Source organism: Carica papaya, chromosome 2, assembly GCF_054855325.1.
Source record: "Carica papaya isolate Zhongbai chromosome 2, ASM5485532v1, whole genome shotgun sequence".
Taxonomy (NCBI): domain Eukaryota; kingdom Viridiplantae; phylum Streptophyta; class Magnoliopsida; order Brassicales; family Caricaceae; genus Carica; species Carica papaya.
In genome coordinates, this window is record NC_142310.1 from 24170904 (window position 1) to 24196956 (window position 26053).

At 30.7% G+C, this 26053-nt stretch overlaps 2 pseudogenes; one reads left to right on the plus strand and one right to left on the minus strand.

The window, feature by feature from the left end:
* Window positions 1–6713: 6713 nt before the first annotated feature.
* LOC110807064 (agamous-like MADS-box protein AGL80 pseudogene) lies at window positions 6714–7256 on the minus strand (annotated as a pseudogene).
* A 15975-nt stretch (window positions 7257–23231) lies between these two features.
* Window positions 23232–24262, plus strand: LOC148268874 (agamous-like MADS-box protein AGL80 pseudogene; annotated as a pseudogene).
* Window positions 24263–26053: the final 1791 nt, after the last annotated feature.

Genomic DNA, 26053 nt, shown 5'->3' on the forward strand with positions numbered 1-26053 from the left:
GGAAGGCCAAACCTCTTGTTTTGAGTCATAGGGGCTATAAATGATTGCAAAGGCTTTGACATCGCAGAGAGTGCTGAGTTCACTCACCTTTTTCATCAATCCCTTCTTTCTTTTTTTGAACAAAGTCGTTAGTGATATAAGCGAGCTTAACCTTCTTTCTAGTCATGGTGTTTTGTCGTGTCTGTCCAAGGAGCAAGAGAGTGTATATATAAAATGAGACAAACATTGAATAGTTATTTGTAAGGAATGGGGAGTGGAGCATTTTAATATAGTAGAATATACCATGTAAGGTAAGATGTGGTGCATTTTAAAATTGCAAGTGAAATGTTCAAATTATCTCCAAAAATGTTATGTCTTTAATAGGGAATATGGGAAAATCTTGTCATTTAAGGAATGTATTTCACAAAATTTAATTAGTAAAATATTGAAATGCTACACTTATCTAAAATCATCCAATCCTCCCTTTTAATTACAAGTTATTGATTCATTGTAATGCACTTATATACCTACTCTCTCTTGCATTATCCCAGCATGCATTCACACTTGAAATTAATCATACATGGCAACCATACACACCTCTTTGTCTTATACCACTCACAGATATTACTCTTAATCATCAACTAATGTGGCCACCTCCTTCCAAATTAAACTTAATTATGTGTCTTGATATCCTACACCTACCATCATTTTATTTTTTAATTTTTGAAAAAAGAAACAAAAACAATAGATATATAGTTTTTTATTTGCTTTTATGCATTAATGTCATTATTCATTTTTTCCTAATTCGCAAAATAAATTTTATTTATAAGAAAAATATGTGATCATCCTTAAAATTAATGCTGGTTTTCTTCATTTTTAATTTCTTCTGCAAACTTTACACTCCAAAACTTTATTGTCACCAAAGAAAATTTAATTACACATACACAAGATTTCATAATAGTTATACATATAATGTAGGCACATGGTGATTTTTTCTGAACTCCATAATAATTAATTATTTCATTTGGTATGTAGAATATGATTATTAGAGCAATTATATATTTGATTTTATCTTTATGGAATACTATTAATCACAATTATTAAAGTTATAATATCTCTCTATATCACAACAAATTATATATATTTAGTAGACAATTAACTATTATATGCAATCAAGCTTTATTTTTTATTTTCTTTGTACATAATAAAACTTACATTTTTTCATGAAGCTATAACCAATAACCAATAATTATTTTGAAAAAGAAGACTTGTTTAAAGATATATGTGCAAAAAAAATACTTAAAATACATAATAACGCATACAAAAGAAGGAAAAGAAGAAGAAAATTATGCATCTTTGCTTTCAATCAATTACATGCAACTAAGAAATCCACTACACTAATTTGTTTTAGATATGAATGTAGTGTTTAGACCATTTTATGGTTGTTTCTGACACTTCTTAGATGATGCACTTGTTTTATACTATAAGGTCTCATGTATTTAGATGATACTAATGGTTGGTTTTGGCATATAAGAATACCTAATGGTTAGTTTTATAAATATATTTGTTATTGATAAAAGCTCTCTTACTTTTCAAAAAAAATATTAATTCTGAAAAATGAAAATAAAATTTATGATTTAATTTTTTTAATAAAAATTCATATATTTCATTAATTAGGTGACACAATCTCCTAAAGATAATGTACGAAAAACATAATTCGAATCCAAAATCTCTTATAAAGATAAGAAATCCCAATATATTGTTAAGGAACGATTAGTATGTTTCAAATTTAAAATAGAACAACAAAAGTAATAGAGATGAATACATATTAACTTTTGTGATATCTAACAAATTTTAAAGAAATCAAAGGTATAGTTCTTGCCAATTTAATGCAGTAATAATATAAATGTGTTGTCTCTCTTCTAGTAAAAAAATGATACTAGCATGGTTCAATACTCCATATTGACCTTTTATATTATTTTTTTCAAATAAAATAAAATTTATCAATGATAATTAATCATTACAAACACAAGGAGAAGTGCCATTAAACAATATATCGGACAATCATAATATAAATTAAAAAGGAAGAGAAGGCACAACCATGTTCAGAAAACCACTAGAAGGAAACAATTCATTATCCATTATTGCTTCTAACCTTTAAGATAATTATGATAAGTTATAGATTGCATGCTATTATACATATAAATGACTAAAACTAATTAAAGATTACATATACGTGTGTATGTGTGTGTGTGTGTGTGTATATGTAAAACAATCCTTATTCTTAATATCGCATATTTAGCAAAATATAAAAGATACTATCTAAATACTCAAAGGAGCTAGTATACATAGACTTCTCATCAACGCTCTAAATTGGTAATATATATGTGAGAGTAATTTTTTAACTTTTTAAAATATAGAAAAAAAGATGAAACAATCTATCTATCTATTAGTTAGTTAAAAAATAAGTCTATTCAAGTAATTGAATAACATATTTATAATTTAGTTTAACATATTTTTCCTGATATAAGTATAAGTTCATATCAATAAAAATATTAATTGTTTAAGATGGTCATAATATATCAGGATTTTCTTTAATGAAAATATTATTTCTTAATCTCAGTATCCTAAAATTTTAATTTTAAGATCCGAACGTGTATTCATATATATTAAATCCCATTCAAAAATCTCATTTGAAATCAAAAAAAAATTTGAGTGGCTAGCAAACTTAATTGTCATCCTAAATAGACTGAATTTCTATATATACTACATCAATAATGCTTCTATCATCACTCCACTACATATAAAAAATAAAAGAAAGGAAAAAAAGAGAGAAAAGCATTCCAATAGTTTAAAACTACATTGGACATGCATGTATTTTAACAAATAGCAATGAAGCGACATCAACCTGGGGCAAGAGAGAAAATAAAAAATATAAGAGTAGTTCTAGTACATGAGATATAAAATATTGAAGAGAAAATTAATTTGAAGAAAATTCTAACGCAAACTAATACCTTTACATGCATGCATGCGATATGAAGACTATGTTGACTATTACGCGATGACTACGATGACTAGTACTATGACAACAACGACTACAACTATTAAGAATTTGAAGATATATATCTTTGGTGGATTGTAATTGGTTATTTAAGTACCTCTCAACAGCAATCCAAACAATTCAAAATCAAACATCTTATCATTCCATTCCTAAGAATAATTAAACCTCTAGAGCATATTAGCGTATTATTCTAATTGTGCTTATCAAACAGCACCATCATCTGCACTTGGTCCCCGTTACCAAACACTAAATGAGTTGTTGTTGTGCTTACGGGTTAATACAATCAATGAACCATCACTATGATTGCTGAAGCTTATGCGATAGAAAATCCTCGTTGATCAGAGACGATGTCTCCCACAAACCCTTCATCATCCTCCATTTACGGCCCCTTTAGGCTTAGGTGATTTATTCAGTGTTTCTATATTTTTTGGATTTCTTTGAGGTTTTGTTTAATTAGCCAACCCTATTGAGATCAATGAGGTTGAGTTGGTGGAGGGGCTTCCCAACAAGGCTTTGAAACATGATATGCATGATTTACTTCTCCTTATTGTCTTTGTGTTTCTTCTTCACTTGGTCAGTTGCCTTGGTGATCATCTATCATAGGAAGCTCTTTTAATTCATAATCTTTTTGTTCTGCTCCATCTTGGAGATCCTCTTGAAGTCAGCCAACACGTGTTGAGCTTTGAGAGGGGAACGCCAAACCTCTAATTACGAGTCATAGGGATTGTAAATGATTGCACATGCTTTGACATTGCAAAGTCATTAGTGATATTGTTAAGCTTAACCTTGTTCTAGTCATGACGTTTTGTGTGTCTGGCCAAGGAGCAAGAGGGGCTATATATAGAATGAGACAAGGATTGGAGAGTTATTAGTAAGAAATGGGGAATGGAGCATTATAATATAGTAGAATATGCCATCTAAGGTAAGATATGGTGCATTCTAAAACATTAAGTGGAATGCCAAAATGTTACTTAATGATTTGTTAGATATACATGTTCCTCATTAATCTTATCTTTTATCTAAAGAGTTAACAAATCATATAAAAACTCGTACATTTTTAATCTTCTATTAAATTTGCAAAAGTTCAAGCATTCATATAAAATGGTATGCAGGTGGCATTAGCTATGAGTTTTTAACACATTAAAACAAGAGAACATCCATATGATTTATATTTCACTTATTAACTATGAATTTGGCTTATCTATAAAGGATGTATTGTGTTATGATTTTTTATGTAATGTGCTATGATTTTTTTATCTTTTTATTTCTTTTTGTATTCTTAAATATTATAACTTTATTGTGTGTGTCTTATTTAGAGAGATTATATATATATATATATATATATACACACTTACAATGATAAAATAGTGATTCATCGAATATAATTAACCATGTTTACTTCCCTTTATTTAGTAAAGATGGCACTTTATTATATGTTGTACTTGTGTTGAATTGTGTAATTGAATTTTTTTTTAATTAAAAATTATGCTAACTATTTAATTAAAAATTTTAATACAATTAAAATTAAATATTAATGTAAACAATTATGTGAGAAAATGAAATGTTACAATTAAATATCAATATAATTAGTTCTATAATCCATACATAAAACAGACTGCAAATTTAATTTTAAACAAAGTAATTGAACTTAAGTTCTTTTATATATCACTAAATTGACATATTAACAAAAACAAACAAATAAATATATTCAATACATTTTTATTAGAAAATGGTTGATATTAGAAGTTAACAGATTATATAAAAAGGTATGTAGGTGATAATTTGGCTAACTTTTTAACTTTTTATATAAAATTGTGAGTAGACTTGTTCTTCATTAATGGGAACTAATGCCATCCCTTAATGATCGAGCCAAAGGCCCAATAGTTCCAATTCTAGGATCTTTACTTCATTTCCAACCACCTTAATAGAAATCAATCCTTCTAAAAGTTAAATATAATTTAGACATGATAATACTTGACTTTTAAATGAAGTGGTATTTCTCTAACTCTACAAAAATAAGAATTGAAGATTCGACTCTTATGTAACACAAAAATAAATATATAATGCTATCATATGTTAAAATTAATTATAATTTATTGTATTATTACAATTATCTTCATTTTTAAAAAAGTATTTAGTGTCTTATGAAATTTTGAAACTGTTATCGCAAATGTATAAATTGGTTTTGAATAAGTGATCCCACTAAGAAAGGTTAAATACTAGTTATTATCTTTAAGAATCAAGTGCAACATCGTATTACAGTTACTAGAGTAACATACTATAATATTGAAAAAAATTTAATGTTGTAGTTTGTGTCACTGGAGTTAAATATGGTCTTATTTTATATCAGTAACATTTTTTTTAGTAGTAAGAAACTATATATATCATTGATTTTTGAGTATTTATATATGTAAAAGAAATTCAAAATATTAATTGCTTAAAGTGTTTGAAATTAGCCGTCAAAATTTTTTTTCTATATTTATTATTCTATGTGATTGTATATATTTAAATATTTATATGTATATATTGTACATTTCTTCTTGCATAAAGTATTAGTTAACAATTCACAGATTGTTGAGTTTGAAAATTATTTATTTCAGGTTTTTTCTATATTCTGAACAAAATAATTGCATCGTGAAATTTATTTATGATCGTTAGAGATTCTCCAATATATTTTACTTATTTAAAATATTACATGTTTTGACTAAAATAAAATTATTAGAATTATATTTAAATTTCAGATTAATCAAAATATTAATTATTTTAGATATTTGGTTTATATTGGAATTTTCTTTGAGGAAAATATTATTCCTTAATGCCATTATCCCAAATTTTAATTCTATGATTTGGAGAACACATCCATATTTATTAAATTCTATACAGACATCTCATTTGAAATCTAAACAAATTTGAGTATCTAGCTAGTTTAATCTTTCTCCTAACTAAACTGAATTTCTACATATAGTGCATCAATAATGCTTTTGTCCTCTCTCAATTGTGTATAAAAAAAGAAAAGAAAGAAGAGAAAAGAGCATTCTGATAGCATAAATTTATATTGAGCATGCTTATATTTTAACAAATAGTAATACAGACACGTCAAGCCGGGGAAAGGGAGAAATTAAAGAATGAAGAGTAGCACTAGCACATGAAATATAAAATATTGAGGTGAAGATTAATCTAAAGAAAATCATAACATAAAGCAATCTAAGTACATGCATGTATGTGACCCAACGACTATGACTGTGACGATGACAGCTACAACAATTTGGACGATGACTATGACGACTAAGAAACTGACAACATATCTCTATGGTGGAATTTAATTGGTTATTTAAAGCACATCTCCAACAAAAACCCAAAATATTCAAAATTAAATATCATAATATTCAATTCCTAAAGGTAATTAAACACACTAGACTATATCAATCCATTATTCTGGTTGTTCTAATTTGTGAATGGCACCATCACCTCTGCATGTTCCCCGTTGGACCCTACATAAGGCTGTTGCTATGTTTGAGGATTCATCCCATCAATGAACCGCATATACAGCTGTTACAACTTTTGCACCATAGAATCCTACTAGATTTGAGTGAAAGTCTCACCAGGACGCTTCATCACTCCTCCATCTGTCGCCTCTTGAGGCTGAGGTGACTTGCTGAGTGATTCCATCCTTTTACTTTACCACTGTCTCTACCTTTGCTGGGTCAACAGATACCCCATCTTTCGACACAATATTGGCCAAGAATGCTATTTGATCCAACCAGAAGTCACATCTACTGAACTTTGCATACAACTTGGCTCTCCGAAGTATCCCTAGCACTATTGCCAAATGTTTTGCATATTCTACCAAATCCCTCGAGTATATCATGATATCTGTTATCTCCTTCTCGCGATTATCATTGCACTGCTTCTTTAGTTGGTCCGTTACCTTAATGATCTTCTGGTGCAGGAAGCTCTTTTGATTCACCATCTTCTTGCTCTGCTCCATCTCGGGCATCCTCTTAAAGTCAACAAGCATGTGTTGGGCTCCGAGAGAGGAAAACCAAAGATTTGGTTGCGAGTCATAAAGGCTGTAAATAATTGCACAAGCTTTGACATCGCAAAGAGTGCTAAGTTCGCACACTTTCTTCATTAGCTCCTTCTTTCTTTTCTTGAATGTGGCTTTTTTTGCAGAGTTGTTAGTGATATAAGTAAGCTTAACCTTCTTTCTTGTCATGGTATTTTATCATGTGTGCCCAAGGGGCGGGAGGGGGTATATATAAAATGATACAACGGTTGAATAGCTATTAATAAGGAATGGGGGGTGGATCATTTTAATATAGTAGAATATACAATGAAAGGTAAGATGTGGTGCATTCTAAAACTGCAAGTGGAATACCCAATCTATCTCCATAAATGTTATGTTTTTAATAGGGGATATGGGAAAATCTTTTGATTTAAGGTAATGTAATTATAAAAAATTAATTAGTAAATTGTTGCAAGGCTGTACTTATATAAAATTATTCAATTGTGACCATCCATTTTAATTAAAAGCTATTGCTTCACTGTAATGCATTTATCTACCTACTGTCTTTTGTATTATCCCCAACATACATTCACACTTGAAGTCAATTATACTTGGCAACCACACTCACAAATATTATCTCTTAACCCTCAACTAATATGGCCATCACCTAACAATCCAACTTAATTGTATGTCTTGATCTCTTACAATTACTATCATTTTACTTTTTAATTTTTTAAAAAAAGAAAATACAAAAACCATAGAAATCTTTTTTTTTCTATATCAAAGTTCACATTACATATTAACAATAATTTAAATTTATACTTTTAAAAGTCAATGGTATTAGTTAGAAAGTTGTTGAACTCAAAAAGATACAATAGATTAACATACCATTACCTTGTAAATTAATAGGATATTTTGTGACATTAAAATGTTCTTTTTGAATTTGCTAATGTTTGTATTTATGATAAATGAGAGAAATGTATTTGATTAAATTAAAATTATCTCTTGTTTTATACTTTGAGTCCTTGTTATTACTCTATCAAATCTAAATAATAATAATAGTTATTTTTATCCTAAATTTCTAAAATGTATTGTTTTTTACCCTCTCATGTCTTTTCTCTACTTTTACTAGTTTCATCATTATATTGTTTATATGATTTTTTTTTCTGACTAAATTGACTTATATATTTCACAACACAAGAACAAATATTAATCACAATATATATCCATATATATATATCATATACATGTATATATCATAACTAAGTTTTTATGGTATTAGAATACTCTTGGAGTGTATTAGTAAGTATGTTTTGCACAGAAAATTTTGAACTCTTACAAATTAAAGTTTCCATGTCCAACAAATTAACTATAAACCAATTGCGTGCCGGATGTTAGTTGTCTCGTCTAGTTGATATATGCATATATGTATATACACATGTAATATATAAGGTAGCGATAGAAGGAATACATGTTAAGGTAGGTAAATATATATTGAGATGTTTGTATATGTGTATGGAAGGGTGAGCATGTAGCGCCCGGAAAGGGGCCGAAAAAAAAAAAAAAAAAAAAAAGCCACGTCGGCAGCCACGTCAGCAGGCCCGGTCAGCAGTCCCGGCCAACCGGGACCTGCCACGTGGTAAGACCACGTCGTTCCAAAAAGGGCCACGTTGGCGATCCGCGTAGGCGCGATCGGACGGTCCAGATCAAGCGTACGATCGGACGGCCCAGATTTAAACGCACGGACGGTCCAGATTTAATCAAAAACGGACGGCCCAGATTAAAACAAAATGGATGGCTGAGATCAAAAGGCAAAGGGTTATAAATAGAACCCCCACACCAGACCACAAACCCTAGCCGCCTGCCGCTCGCCGGAGAAGACGAACCAGAAGCCGGCCGCCGCCACCCGCCGCCGCACCGGAGGAATTTTCGACCGCCGATCGAGGTAGATTTCGTACCCCCGACTCGTTTTTCCACGCTGATTCCTCCTGTGGCCAAATCGGAGCCAAAATCCTGGCCAAACGGCTGGAATACACAGCCGAAGCCCAGCGGCGCCGCCACGCCCCTTCTCAGTTTTTGCCTCCGATGAGACCCTTCCCGGCCTCCATTTGATGCAATTTTTATATCACCGTGATCACCATTATTTTCTCTACAGGTTGACCAGAGCCGAATCACCAAAACACGAACCTCGCCGGAGAGCCGCCGCACCCGAGAGCGCCGCCCCCGGTAAGCTCCGTTTTTCCGTGATTTTTTGGCCCCCCGAGGGCCCTAGGGTTGTTTTCTCGCAGGGACCGATGCGAGTGTGGCCAAATTCGGCCAAAAACGACCGAAAACAGCCAACCCGAGGCGAATTGCCGCCACCAGCGGTGGCGCTGTCGCCGGAGCACGGCGGCCGGAGTTGCGATTTGGGCTGAAAGGGGCCCTGGGCCTAATTTGGGATTTTTTGGAACAGGTGCAGGTACCAGTAGTGCGTTTCAGTTCCCCGAGGAAAATTTAGGAAAAATTAGGGACAGCCTATAGGCGCACTGTGAAGCCGTGTTCGGACCTCGAAACGTGTAAGGACCCCTCACCCTATTTCCTATCACGGTTTTAAAGTTCAATAAATGATAAAACGGTATTTCATGAATCAACGAATGTGTGAAATTGCTTAAGGTTGCTAATGGAGCCCGAGTCTTGTGTGTTTGTCGGTTAACTGTTATTTGGCCTGTTTTACAGTTTTAAATGCAGCATGAGGTTCGATGTTTTCATTTTATAGTTTCGTGTGCATATTTTACTATTTTATTGATTATAGATTGAATGACCGGGATATTGATGCTGTATGTTGTCTGTTTGGCATAAATTATCGTTTTGCTTGTTTGTATGTGATTGATAATGCTGACTGAGGGAAAAGGAGAATGAAAGATTATGTAAATGGAAATTGTATAATGTGTTCAGCCTGACTAGATATCCTGGGAGATGGTGGACGGACCGGGTCCGTAGGGAACCCTACCGGGATTGTGGTCTCCCATACCGGACGGGGTATAGAGATCTTATGTGTTTTGGCACCCATACCGGACGGGGTATGGGGACGGCCCGTTTCACCCTCATACCGGACGGGGTATTGAGGTTTATGGTTTTGGCGCCCATACCGGACGGGGTATGGGGACGGCCCGTTTCACCCTCATACCGGACGGGGTATTGAGGTTTATGGTTTTGGCGCCCATACCAGACGGGGTATGGGGACGGCCCGTTTCACCCTCATACCGGACGGGGTATTGAGGTTTATGGTTTTGGCGCCCATACCGGACGGGGTATGGGGACGGCCCTGGAATCTGATGACGAATGTTAAAGGTTAAAGGGTAGCGGGACCCCTATGGACCCCCACGGATACTAGTAGGCTGGTAAATGAGGAAAAGATATGTTGTATAATGATTGAATTACAAAAGGCATGATAAGTGTTATGTTTTACAGTTTATATGATTCCATGATTATGATAATGTTATTGCTTTCGTATATTGTTTTATAAATTCCACCGAGGTAAGTGGATGGTAAAGGTTTTATTATTAATAAAAGGATTTGTCGTAAATCATGCTCCATTGGTCTTTTGTGTTTTCTACCCACCTTTACCTCTGTGACGGTGAGATATCGTGATGTCCTTACTGGGCTAGTGTAGCTCATTCCTTATTTAATCATTTCAGATCAGGAAGACATGGTTCCCGAGCCCGTTCCACAGGAGGACAACGAAGGGGATGCCTAGAGACTCCATAGTCATACTCATAGCTTTACTTTCGAGTTTCTTTTTTTTTGTTAGTTTAATCTTTTATATTTTGAGCACGTTTTTGGTTTTCGTGTAAGGGATGTTAACTGAAATTTTGATCTCGCTTCCGCATTTAATATTTTTGAATATAAATTCCATTTTAAATTTCCGGGGCTGCTACAGAGCATCTAAATTTTAATGATGTTTTCGTAAATATCAATAGAAAGAAAAATATCAACAAGAAAAACACAGCTTTTAATGGTCTTGTCGTATCATGTCATATAATTAATTTTTTTCTTTATGAATTATATAATCATATATATTGTAATTATAATGAATTATATAGCATATATTAAATTAATTTACATATTGATCAATTCAAAGAAAAATTATTATAATTAAACTAATTAACTCCCTAATTATTTAACAAATTCTTTGGTATATTAAACTAGTTTGCTTCAATATATATACGGGAATAAATTATTTCAAATTGTATACTATACATATGGTTTGATGCACTAAAATATTATGTGTGTATATATTTTTTCTATATACAATTAAAGATTTAAATAAAAGATTCTGCATCTAGCATTTAATATTCAAAAAAGTGTAATACATATATATATACCTGCATATATAATTGCTCTCCTTTTTTACCGTCTGTCTAACTCAACTTATAGGGAGATTCATTTTTGAATTGAAAATGTGCATTTGGAACTCAGGCCCATAATGTGATGAGCAGGTTACATAAATCTTTATTTTTATATATACAATAAATTAGCCACACACGAGGAACGGGATTCATAGACACTTCCTTAATTACCATCATCGTACCACAATTATATACGCGTACCTTTTCTTTTGACTCACTTTATACATATATATATTTATAAGACTTGCTCTTTAGCTAATTATAATGATTTGCAAACATTTCATATGTAACCCTGTATTTGTTTTTTATACTCTTCTAATCTAGACATACTAATAATTCGTTCCCAAATCACAACAAAGTTTCAAAGTAACCAAAGAACTGCCAGTATCTTCTTTGATCTTCAGAAGGCCTACAAATCAAAATAAATAATACACATATATACATGCAAAAACATATTACATTTCCTTCTTTAAATCTATATATTTAATTTATATATCGATTTCAAACTAAAATCATATATATAATTTTCAATTAATAACTATATTAAGATCTTATACAAGTAGACAAGAAAAGTTAAATATATACTCTGATAATTTTTATAATCCTCCTATAGCCTTAACTACCACCAATCCCATTCATTTTCTTTTCTTCAAAGAAAAAACTCCATGTATTAGATACCTATTGCAAGCTTGATGCCACATTAATTCACCAGCTCAGTTAACTTGTTCTAACCATAGACAACTTTGATTATCTACTCACTTTCTTAGGTGTAAGTGTAGAAATCAAAGAAAATTACCATATTCAATATACTCATTAATTTACCCTCTATATTAGCTTCAATTATCTCCTATAAGAAAAAGTAAAAACTTAAAAAGTGTCAAATTGAGCATCATACAATAACATAAGTAAAAAAGTAAGAACTCTATAACTTTTAAAGGTGAAACAATAGCTAAATAAACAAAATAGAAGAATCAATGTAAACCATCATTGTACGAGTTCTAATGGTACGTATACATACCCACTAAATAGCCTCTTTCATTGGCTAGTTAGAACCAATGTTAGAGCGTCATAATCCTATCTAGAGGGCTAGAGAAATAGTCAAAGCTAATAAAAAATCCTCCTATTCAATGTGATACTCTAAGACCAATACAATTCATCTTAAGTCACTTCTTAGCAGCCATCATCTCCTGATTCACCATTAGTCCAAAATCCTTGGTAAAGCTATTACAAAAGCTATATTACTCACTAAAATCACCAATAGTTGGCTTCAATAGGTCCTGATGCAATTAAGTATGGATGTTTTTGAGATTCTTTACCTACGTAGGCTTATTAATTCACCGAGTAATTGAAGTCTCTAAGCTTGAAGTTTAGTTTAACTATAAGTGAAATCATTTTCAGTAGTTTTGATGTCAAGACTGTTGATATTTTTAAAATTTGTTTCCTTCTTAGCTTATCAATTCACCATGCTGAAGAGAAAGTTGTGCAAGGAGGCATGTCTTTTTTTTCAAACTTTTTTTTTATTTTATAGTATTCTGTGAAAATTTTAACTTTTTAGGATGTCGTCAAACAAAGATGAGAAATAGGAATTAGTATTTGTTCAAATAGAAAATAGATCTCTTTACTCAAGTTGATGATGAAATAGGGAGGACAATTAGTTTAATTTCTACAAGTGACTATGTACTTTATTAGATTTTTAGAAGATTGGGTGATGGTTTAAGCTTTTGCAATCTTCATCAATTGACTATCTCAAATGTACATAAGCTCCAATATTCTGCCATTCACTTCCTTTTACAATTTTTAAAATATCGAAATAGTTAATTGTTACAAGATAAATCAAAATAAATTATTTTAGAAATAAACAAGTTAAAAACATAAAAATTTCAGTTTAAGTACATATATGCATATATATGTATAGCTAAAACATAAAAAACTATATCTAACTCATGAAAGAATTCTTTATTGAAATGTAACTTACCTTTTGATTTATTGGTATGAGGCTATGAAGGGGGATCATACAACAAATGTTTTAAGAATATGCTTTTTTGGTGTTTAGCTTCTATTTCGAATCACTTATTTTATCATATAATTTTATTCTTAAATTGTGCTTTTCATTTTTCTAGGGCTGGTGGTTTTGTATTTTCTTGTAATTCTCTCTTTAAAAATGATGGAATTGTCCTTATTGACAAAATTATTTTTTATTATTCAAAGAGGAAAAGAACATGCAACTACCATTTTAATAATAAAATTATCTTTTCATTAAGGCAATACCTAACCTACAGCCGAACCCTTAAAAAGATTTATCCCCAAAGAAAATTGTAGGTCACCTTGCCAACAAAGTGCTAATTATTTAGAATTAATTAATAGTGTCCGGTATAAAATGAACTAATAGAGTAACATAATAAGATGAATAAAGATTAAGATGATGTTGTTTGGCTATCTTCTTTGATAAATAAAGTTAACTTCCTTTTTAAAAAATTCATGATAATTAGAAAATTAAAAAGTTCTATGACAATAAACATATATATATATTTAATTATTTAGAATAGTGATGAATAGCTAAAACCTATAACGGAAACTATTTATAAAAAGATAGTTTGAAATTATATTTCCTAAATATAACATCTTGAATTTTCCAGTTAAGGAAGTTAAGGGTAATTGATGCATCCCAAATTCTATGATCAATATGTATACATGAGGGAGCTTCACATGTAAAGTAACCCTACAGGTAATCCAACATTTAAAAGTATGTTCCCTAGGACTTTTTATATCACTTTTTTTGTTTTCTTGTGTATATAGCAAATTTTTTTTGGCCTAAGATAAAGTATATTTGTATTAAATTTATTGATTAAAAAATAACAATCTCGTGCTAGAAGAACACATATTTTTTTCAAAAAAGAGGATAGAAGGAGAACTTTATTATGTAATTTATATTTTTAATATAGGTTCGGCTATCAGAGCCATATTTTGATACAACTTCTCTGTCATCCTTTTCACGAATCAACCCAAATATGTTTCCCATTTCCTCTTTCTCCACAATGTTCTTTGTAACCATCTATCATTATTTATTTTCTATCAAACTCACCTCTATTCATTATTTTTGTATGGAAAACACAATTTATTCATATATTAGCTATCTAAATTCTTCTAGATATATTAACAGCTCTAATACCATGTTATCTTGTGAGAAATGAAAATTGTGTCTTATTATTGAGATACCAGTATTTATAGGCATATTATGTATATAGTTTCACAAAGAAAAAATTAAATAAAAATTAAATACACATTTACACCATAAATGCACTAAAAATTTTGGAATAATACATTAGATAAGAATTTATATTGTTAGCAATAGTATACTATGGTCAATAAATTATTATATTATTGGATCATATTTGCTAGTTCTAGTTAATAAAATTTCAAGCATTTTCATAAAAATGCTTGAATTATGAGTAGCTTCATATATCAATAATGAGTTTTTAGCTAATAGGTAGCTTCATGTATTATTAACTAAATTCTACGTGATACCAAAGATGTGTAATAGGAAAGATGTATGGGAGGTTGTGTTGAGATGGTGATGGTTGCAATAGCGGGAAAATAAGCTGACTAGTCATTGTGGTGTGGGATGAGTTGTTAATAGGAAAAGTGAATAGGAATTTACAGAGTTGTAAAGCTCTAGCAGATATGCACTATTTTCAAGTGTCTGTGATTGAGTGAGAGGGAGCAATAAAGCTGCATGGAAGAGAGGAACGAATGGGTTTGAGAGGATATTGGTAAAAGCTTGGAGATTTTTGGTGGGTGTGGGTGATATGTGTGCTTTTAGTTGTTTTTTTATTTTTAGTGCTCATATAGCTAAAGGAACGCTTGTTCCAATTCTTAGAATCTATAAGGTATCCATTAACTCATATAGGCATGATCCTTGGAACTTCTATACATACAATATGAAATTCACACACAACCAAAATTAATCAATTCTATGTCAACTAGTTTAAACAGTTAGGTGTCTCGAATAACCCTTTCATATTACTGTTAAACATCATCACACATAGACATATAGGAAGTTGTTTTAGATGTGTAATTTAGTGTTTAAACTACATTGTTGTTATTTATGCCTTTTTTTGCTATTATTTTAGGCTCCAAGGTCTCATGTATTTTAGATAATGCTACTGGTTTATTTTGCTATATAAGTATTCCTTATGGTTTGTTTTATAAATATACTTGTTATGGGTAAAAGGTATACTACTTTTCAGAAAAAATATTACTTTTAAAATATAGAATTGAAATTTAGGATTTAGATTTTTTGGTAACAATTTATACATTTCATTAATTAGATGACACAACCTCTTAAAGATAATCTACAAAAATGCACAATTTGAATCTAAAATCTCTTTTGAAGAGAAGAAATATCAATCATATTGTTAAGGAAAGATTAGTATGATTCAATTTTAAAATGGTATAATAAAAGTAATAAATATTAATACTTTTGTATTGATTTTTGTAATAGCCAAAAAATTCGTAAAGAAATCAAACATGTATTTCCTGCCAATTTAATGCAATAAAAATATAAAAGTGTTATCTCTTTTTCAATAAATAAATGATACTAGCCTGGTATTTATAACACCCTGCCCATTGTTGTGCTTAATTAATTTAGAAAATCCTATTTGTTCGGGCCTTTGGCCCCATTAAACTCATTTAAATTACACTGCGTGTTATTTATCGTAATTCGTAAATTTGGTTGATTTTTAATTATTTTATTTCTATTTTATTTTATGAAAATTTGAATTTTTATTATTTAATTTGCATTTGATTTTATTTAATTTAGTTTTAGAAAAATTCAGAAAAATCAGAAAAATAGCGAAACAGGAAGAAATCCTACGATTAAGCAGAGCCACTTGCGCGGATGCCGCGCATATAGGACCTGTGCGTGGCAGAAGGCCTGTACACTTGCAGGATAGCCTGCAGTGCACCGCTGTCACCTCCAGCGGTGCCATAGTGGTTGGAGGAGGCCCTTCTCCCTCATTTTTTTGTGTCGAGCTCGTTTTCTCCTCTCTCTTCATCGAATTTTGCCACTTGGTGCAAATCTGACCGTTCTAAAATTTTATAAATAGATCTTCTCGTCCTATTCTTCCCCACACTTCCATTTTTTGAGACTTAGAGAAAAAAGGAGAGAGAGAGGAGGAAAAGAAAAGAAAAATGGTGAAAGAGAAAACATCAAAGTTTCGTTAACGAATTTAGTATTTCTTTTGACGTCTTAAGGGATATGTTTAGATAAAATAAAACTATTAAACGTGATGATTGTGATTTTTCCTACTTGTATGCCTTTGCATTTATAGTTCAGATAAGTCGAATTATTCTTTTTTTTAAGTATGTTATGTGAATTAGACACTCGATGATTTGCATATAATAAAATATAATATGAAGTCGTTATTATTGGCTGGTAAAAATAAAGAATAAAAAAAAAAGAAAAGAGAAAAGTGGTATGAAGCATGAATGGTCCAAAATATATGTGTCTTGATATGTATATTGAATCAAGTGTCTCATTAGGCTTTTTATCTCTGAGTGATATCTGTTCCCCTAGCCCTTCGAGGTATTTATTTCTCCCTCTCCCATTTGGTCTGGAAAGACGTAAGAGAACCGCTCCCAGTGGATGACACTGTACCCTCTAACGAGAGTGGTAACACGAATATCTATTAGGAGTCACCCTTGGCTAAGTGTTGTCGTGACTGTAGATATCAAATCAGGCCATTATGGTTAGTACGACCGTGGTCGTAGCTCATACTATGGTTTGGCCAGCTAGAAATGGGCCTGAGCAAATTTTCGTATTTGTATCTGATCTGATCATTCCACCTGGATAGTTGAAAATCTATATCTGCCTTCAGAAATGGAAGTTGTAACAACTTCGTGAAGCATGACACAAAAATCTGAGCATTTCATAATTTATTTGATTTTTTTTATTATCTGGCATGATGTATATTTGATTTGTTCATATTAATGCATTATTTCTTAATAAATAAATTATTTCATAATGTAAGATCGGTCTATGATGTGGCTAAATGGTAAGTTAAGTTAAAATAATTCGCTTTTAAAACTTTACGATTTTAATTTAATATTATTTTCTTTACTAAGCATATGGAACTCACTCTTTCCATGCTCCCCTAGATGATGAAGAAAATGAGGAACCGCAGGCTAACCTATACTTGGAAGTCTATGAGGATCCCTTGGATCCACAAAATTTGAGTGCAAGATTGTTTCTGCACTCTGATAATTCCAATAACATAGTGAAAGAAGTGGCATTCTTTTATGTTTTGTTTTTGTATTCTATAGCCACTTCAGGCTTTAGTTATATTTATGTAATTGGAACTCATACATATATTTGTAAGGGATTTATATTAATTGTTCTATTGTATAAAATTTTATCATGCACTCGTTATTCTGACACCCATTTAACAGCCTTGTATACCTATCTCATATTATAAAAATAATTTATTTATTAAGAAAATAGTACGTTAATACAGACAATCAAACATACATCATGCCGAATAATAAAGAAAATCAAATAAATCATGAAATGCTCTGATCTTCGTGTCATGCTTCGTGAAGTCGTTACAACTTCCATCTTTGAAGGCAGATACATATTTCAAACTACCCAAGTGGAATGACTAGATCAGATACAGATACGGTAATTTCCTCAAGCTCATTTTCGTCTAGCCAACAAATGGTACGATCTACGACCACAACCGTACCAACTATAGTGGTCCTAACAGATATCTATAGTTACGATATTACTTATCCACGGGTGACCCCTACAGATAGTGCGATACCACTCTCGTCAAAGAGTAGGTCGTCCTCTATTAGGAGTGGTCCTCTTACGTCTTTCCAGACCAGATAGAGGAGGGAGGAAAAAGATACCCCTCAGTGATAAAAAGCCTACCGAGACACTTGATGCAACATGCATGCCAATACAGATACACTTCAGACCATACATGCTTCATTCCACTTTTCTCTTTTTTTTTGTCTTTTTATTATTTTTTTACTTTTTATTTTTACTAGGCAATTATATTGGTTACATGCAATTCATCAAGTGTTTTCAATTCGCATAACATGCTTGAAAATAAGAATAATTTGACTTTTCTAAACACAAAGGCATATAAAATAGGCTAAATCACAATAATTAGTTTATCAAAAAATACTCCTTAAGATGTCCAAAGAAATACTACATTCCTTACTAAAATGTCGATGTTTTCTCCTCCACCGTTTTCCATTCTTTCACTTTATATCTCACTAGACTACTATCTCTCTCTCTCTAAATCTTGAAAAATGGAAGAATAAAGTGTGGGGAGAAATGGAAGGGGAAGGACAATTTATAGAATTTTGGAACCGTCGAATTCACGCAAAGTGGTGAAATCCGGTGAAGAGAGATGAGAAAAAGATATTTGGCATGAAAAACGAGGGAGGAGAGCCTCTTTCACTTCCTTAACTAGAAGATTCAAGATGTTATATTTAGAAAATATAATTTCAAAGTATCTTCTTATAAATAGTTTGCGTTATAGGTTTTAGCTATTTATTACTATTTTACATAATTAATGAAGTATATATAATATATGTTTATTATTATAGCACTTTTTAATTTTTTAATTATCATGAACTTTTTAAAAAAGTAAGATAACCTTTATTTATCAAAGAAAATAGCCATACAACATCATCTTAATCTTTATTCATCTTATTATATTCTTCTATTAGTTCATTTTATATAGAACATTGTTAATTAATTCCAAACAATTAGCTCTTTGTTAGCGAAGTAACCTAAAATTTTCTTTAGGGGTAAATCTTTTTAAGGGTTTGGTTGTAGGTTAAGTATCGCATATTTTTCCTTAATTAAAAGATAAGTTTATTAATAAAATGGCAGTCGCATGTCCTTTTTCTCTTTGAATAATAAAAACTAATTTTGTCTAGTTCCATCTTTTTTAAAGAGAGAATTACGAGAAAACACAAAATAGCTACCCATTGGAAAATAAAAAGCACAATTTAAGAATAAAATTAAATGATAATATAGGTGATTTGAAATAGAAGCTAAACATGAAAAGAGTATATTCTTAAAACATCTGTTACATGATCCCCCTTCATAGCCTCATACAACTACATCAAAAGGTAAGTTACATTTCAACAAAGAATTCTTTCATGAGTTAGAAATAGTTGTTTATGCTTTAGCTATATATATATATGTATATACGTACTTATACTAAAATTTTTATGTTTTTAACTTTCTTTTTTCTAAAATAATTTATTTTTATTTATCTTGTAACAATTAACTATTTTGACATTTTAGAAATTGTAAGAGGAAGTGAATGGTAGAATATTGGGGCTTATGTATGTTTGAGATAGTAAATTGATGAAGATTGCCAAAGCTTAAAACACTACCCAATCTTCTAAATATCTAATAAAGCACATAGTCACTTGTCGAAACTGAACTAATCATCCTCCCTATTTCATCATCAACTTGAGCAAAGAGATCTATTTGCTATTTAAACAAATACCAACTCCTATTTCTCATATTTATTCGATGACATCCTAAAAAGTTAAAATTTTCAATTAATACTATAAAAAAAAACAAATTTACAAGAAAAAAGCATGCCTCCTTACATAACTTTCTCTTCAGCGTGTGAATTGATAAGGTACGTAAAAAGCAAATTTGAAAAATATCAACAGTCTTGACATTAAAACTACTGAAGATGATTTCACATATAGTTAAACTCAACTTCAAGGTTAGAGACTTCAATAACTTGGTGAATTAATAAGACTAAGTACGCAAATAATCTCAAAAGCATCCACACTTATTTGGATCCAGACCTTTAGAAGACAAGTATTGGTGATTTTGGTGAGTAAAATAGCTTTTATGATAGCTTTTCCTAGGATTTTGGACTAGTGGTGAATCAAGAGATGATAGTTGCTAAGGAGTGATTTAAGATGAATTTTATTGATCTTGGAGTATCAAATTGAATAGGATGATTTTTTATTAGTTTTGACTATTTCTTTAGCCCTCTGGATGGATTTACGAAGCTGTAACATTGGTTCTAACTAGTCAATGAAAGAGGGTATTTAGTGGGTATGTATAGGTACCATTAGAACTAGTACAATGCTGGTTTACACTTATTCTTCTATTTTGTTTGTGTAACTGTTGTTTCACTGTTATAAGTTACATATGCAGTTCTTCCTTTTCTACTTATGTTATTGTATGATGCTCAATTTGACACTTTTCAAGTTTTTAGTTTTTCTTTAGGAGATAATTGAAGCTAATATAGAGGGTAAATTAATGAGCATGTTGAATATGGTCATTTTCTTTTATTTCTAACTTATACCTAAGAGAATGAATAGATATTTAGAGTTGTCTAGGGTTAGAACAGGTTCACTGAGCTGGTGAATTAAAGTGGCATCAAGCTTCCTTCAGGGATCTAATACATGGAGTTTTTTCTTTGAAATCGAAAAAATATAGTGATTAATTTTAAATTATATATATGATTTTAGTTTGAAATCGAAAAAATATAAAATTAAATATATAGATATAGAGAATGAAATGTAATACGTTCTTGCATGTATATATGTGTATTGTTAATTTTGATTTGTGGGCCTTGTGAAGATCGAAGAAGATACTAGGCAGTTCTTTGATTATTTTAAAACTTTGTTGTGACTTGGGAACTGATTATTAGTGTGTCCATATTAGAAGAATATAAAAAAAAAATACAAGATTACATATGAAATGTTTACAAATCATTATAATTAGCTAGAGAGCAAATCGTATATATATATATATATGCATAAAGTTAGTCAAAAGAAAACATGTGCGTATATAATTGTGGTATAATGATGGTAATCCAGGAAGTGCTTATGAATCTGGTTCCTTGCGTGCGGCTAATTTATTGTAGATATAAAAATAAATATTTCTGTAACTTGTTCATCACATTGTGGGCTTGAGTTCGAAATCCACATATTCAATTAAAAAATGAATCTCCCTAAAAGTTGAGTTAGTCAGGCAGTAAAAAAAGAGAGCAATTATATATGCAGGTATATATATATATATGTATTACACTTTTTTGAATATTGAATACTGGATGCAGAATCTTATATTTAAATCATTAGTATATAGAAGAAAATATATACACACAAAATATTTTAGTGCATCAAACCATATGTATAATATACAATTTGAAATAATTTATTTCCATATCTATATTGATGGAAACTAGGTTAATATGCCAAAGGATTCATTGAATAATTAGGGAGCTAATTAGTTTAATTATAATAATTTTTATTTGAATTGATCTATATGTAAATTAATTATATATATGTTACATAATTCATTATAATTGCAATATATATGATTATATAATTCATAAAGAAAAAAATTAATTATATGACATGATACGACAAGACCATCAAAAGTTGTGTTTTTCTGGTTGATATTTTTCTTTCTATTGATATTTACCTATACATCATAAAAATTTAGATGCTCACCCTTCCATACACATATACAAACATCTCAATATATATTTACCTACCTCAACATGTATTCCTTCCACCGCTACCTTATATATTACATGTATATATATATATATGTATATATCAACTGGATCAGACAATAAACATCTGGCCCGTACTTGGTTTATAGTTAATTTGCTCGACATGCAAACTTTAATTTGTAAGATTTCAAAATTTTCCATGCAAAACATAATTACTAATTACACTCCAATAGTATTCTAATACCATAAAAACTTAGTTATGATATATATACATAGATATATATTGCGATTAATATTTGTTCTTGTGTTGTGAAATATATAAGCCAACTTAGTTGAATAAAAATCATATAAACAATATAATGATCAAACCAGTAAAAGTAGAGAGAAGACATGAAAGGGTAAAAATAAATATATATTTTAGAAATAGCATTGAAAAAAACTATTATTTTTATTTAGATTTGATAGAGTAAAAACGAGGACTCGAAGTACAAAACTAGAGATAATTCTAATTTAGTCAAATACATTTCTCACATTTATCATAAATACAAACATTAACAGATTCAAAAAAAAAATATTTTAATGTCACAAAATCCCCTATTAATTTACAAGGTAATGGTATATTAATCTGTTGTAATTTTTTGAGTTCAACAACTTTTTAACTAATACCATTGACTTTTAAGAGTATAAATTTAAATTATTATTAGTATGTAATGTGAACTCTGATATAGAAAAAAAAATCTATGGTTTTTGTATTTTAAAAAAAAAAGAATTAAAAAATAAAATGGCGGTAACTGTAAGACATCAAGACATACAATTAAGTTGGATTAGAAGGTGATGGCCATATTAATTAATGGTTAAGAGATAATATTTGTGAGTGTGGTTGCCATGTATAATTGACTTCAAGTGTGAATGCATGCTGGGGATAATGCAGAGAGAGTAGGTAGATACATGCATTACAGTGAAGCAATAGCTTTTAATTAAAAGGGATGGCCACAATTGAATAATTTTATATAAGTACATCGTTGCAAGAATTTATTGATTAAATTTTTTTAATTAGATTACCTTAAATCAAAAGATTTTTCCATATCCCCTATTAAAGACATAACATTTTTTTAGATAATTTGGGCATTCCACTTGCAGTTTTAGAATATACCATATCTTACCTTACATGGTATATTCTTCTATATTAAAATACTTCACCCCCATTCCTTACTAATGGCTACTCAACTGTTGTGTTGTTTTCTATATACCCCCTCCCACCCCTTGGGCACACATGATAAAATACCATGACTAGAAAGAAGGTTAAGTTCGCTTATATCACTAATAACTCTGCAAGAAAAGACACATTCAAGAAAAGGAAGAAGGGGCTGATGAAGAAAGTGAGTGAACCTAGCACTCTTTGCGATGTCAAAGCCTGTACAATCATTTACAGCCCTTATGACTCGCAACCAGATGTTTGGCCTTCCCCTCTCGGAGCCCATCATGTGTTTGCTGACTTTAAGAGGATGCCCGAGATGGAGCAGAGCAAGAAAATGGTGAATCAGGAGAGCTTCCTACGCCAGAGGATCATTAGAGCAATCGACCAAATGAAGAAGCAGCGCAGTGATAATCGCGAAAAGGAGATAACGGATATCATGTTCCAAAGTCTTACTGGGAAGTCCCTCCACCAACTCAACCTTATTGATCTCAACGATTTGGGTTGGCTCATCGAACAACACCTCAAAGAAATCCAAAAAAGCATGGAAACACTCAGCAAGTCACCTCAGCCACAGGAGGCGACAGACAAAGGAGTGATGAAGGGTCCTGGTGAGACTTTCACTTAAATCAAGGAGGATTCTACAGTGCAGATGCTGCAGCAGCCGCAAATGCAGTTCGTTGATGGGATGAATCCTCAAGCACAGCAACAGCATTATGTCGGGTTGAACGGGGAACAGGCAGAGATGATGGTGCCATTCACATATCAGAACTACCAGAATAATGGATTGGTATGGTCCAATGTGTTTAATTACCCTTAGAAATTAAGAATTATGATATTTGATTTTGAATTTTTTTTGGGTGTTATTGGGGATGTACTTTAAATAACGAATTAAATTCCACCATAGAGATTGTTGTTAGTTTCTTAGTCGTCATAGTCATCGTCTAAATAGTTGTAGTCATAATAATAGTTGTAGATGTCATCCTCACAGACATAGTAGTCGGTTCACATAAATTCATGTCCTTAGATTACTTTGTATTATGATTTTCTTTAAATTAATCTTCACCTCAATATTTTGAATTTTCTGTGCTAGTGCTACTCTTCATTCTTTAATTTCTCCCTTTTCCCGGCTTGACGTGGTTGTATTACTATTTGTTAAAATATATGTGTGCTCAATATAAATTTATGCTCTCAGAATGCCCTTTTCTCTTCTTTTTTTTTAATACTCAATTCAAAGAGTACAGAAACATTGTTGATGCACTATATGTAGAAATTCAGTTTAGTTAGGAGGAAGATTAAACTCGCTAGATACTCAAATTTGTTTAGATTTCAAATGAAACTTTTGTATAGAATTTAATAAATATGATGTGCTCTTCAGATCATAGAATTAAAATTTGGGATAATGGAATTGAGGAATAATATTTTCCTAAAAAAAAATCTCAATATAATCCGAATATCTAAAACAGTTAATATTTTGATTAATATGAAATTTAAATATAATTCTAAAAATTTTATTTTAGTCAAAATATGCAATATTTTAAATAACTCAAATATATTGGAGAATCCCTGACGATCATAAATAGAATTTCGTGATGCAATTATTATGTTCAGAAAATAGAAAATAACTGAAATAAACAATTTTCGAACTCAACAATTTGTGAATAGCTAATTAATACTTTACGCAAGAAGAAATGTACAATATATACATATACATATACATATTTAAATATATACAATCACATCGAATAATAAATACAGAAAAATATTTTTGACAGCTAATTTCAAAAACTTTCAGCAATTAGTATTTTGAATTTCTTTTACACATATAAATACTCAAAAATAAATGATATAAAGTCTCTTGCTATTAAAAAACAAATTTTTTTTTAATATTATAGTATGTTACTGTAGTATCTGTAGTATAATGTTGCAATTGATTCTTAAAGATAATGACCAGTATTTAACCTTTATTAGTGGGATCACTTATTCAAAATTAATTTATACTTTTGTGATAACAGTTTCAAAAATTCATAAGACATAATATAAGTAATTTTTAAAAATGAAGATAGATGTAATAATACAATGAAACCACTTATACACTACTGTCAAAGTGTATAACACCAATGGAAAACAAAACAATTACACTCACACTTATGCTACCAATTTAAAGCGTTGATGAGAAGTACATGTGCACACTCGCTACTAGCTCGTTCAAGTAGTTTAGACAGTATCTTGTATAATTTATAAAATATGTGATATTATTACGATTGCTTAGGTATTAAGTAAAATAAGTAGTGTTTTATATGTATACACAGAAGTATATTGATGTGTTTAATTTTTAATATATTTTTATACCCTTTCTACTTAAAGTTAGAATAACTTTTGAATTAATTTTCAGTTAAAAGTCACTTAATAAAAAAAATTCTTGATGTAGATTTCATGAAACCTTCGACCTCAGGGGACCACCAGATAGAGGAGTCAGGAAGGGTCCTCAGGAGACGTCTGCTCCAATCAAGGAGGATTCTCTGGCGTAGGAGCTACAGTAGCTGCAAGCGTGGTTCGTTGACAGGATGAATTCGTAAGTACAATAACATTTTCATGTAGGGTTTGTTAACAGGGAACAAACAAAGATGATGGTGGCATTCACAAATAAAAACAACAAAAATAATGGACTGATATGATCAAGCAGGTTTAATTACCCTTAGAAATCGAGTATTAGGATGTTTAGTTTTTAATGTTTTTGATGTTTTCAGAGATGTACTTTAAATAACCGATTACAATCCACCATATAGATAGGTTTTCAGACTCATAGTCGTTGTCTTAATAGTTTTAATCATCATAATAGTTGTAGTTATTGTCATCACAGTTGTTCGGTCATGTTCATGGCACTCTGATGCGTGCTGGTGCTCTTTTACG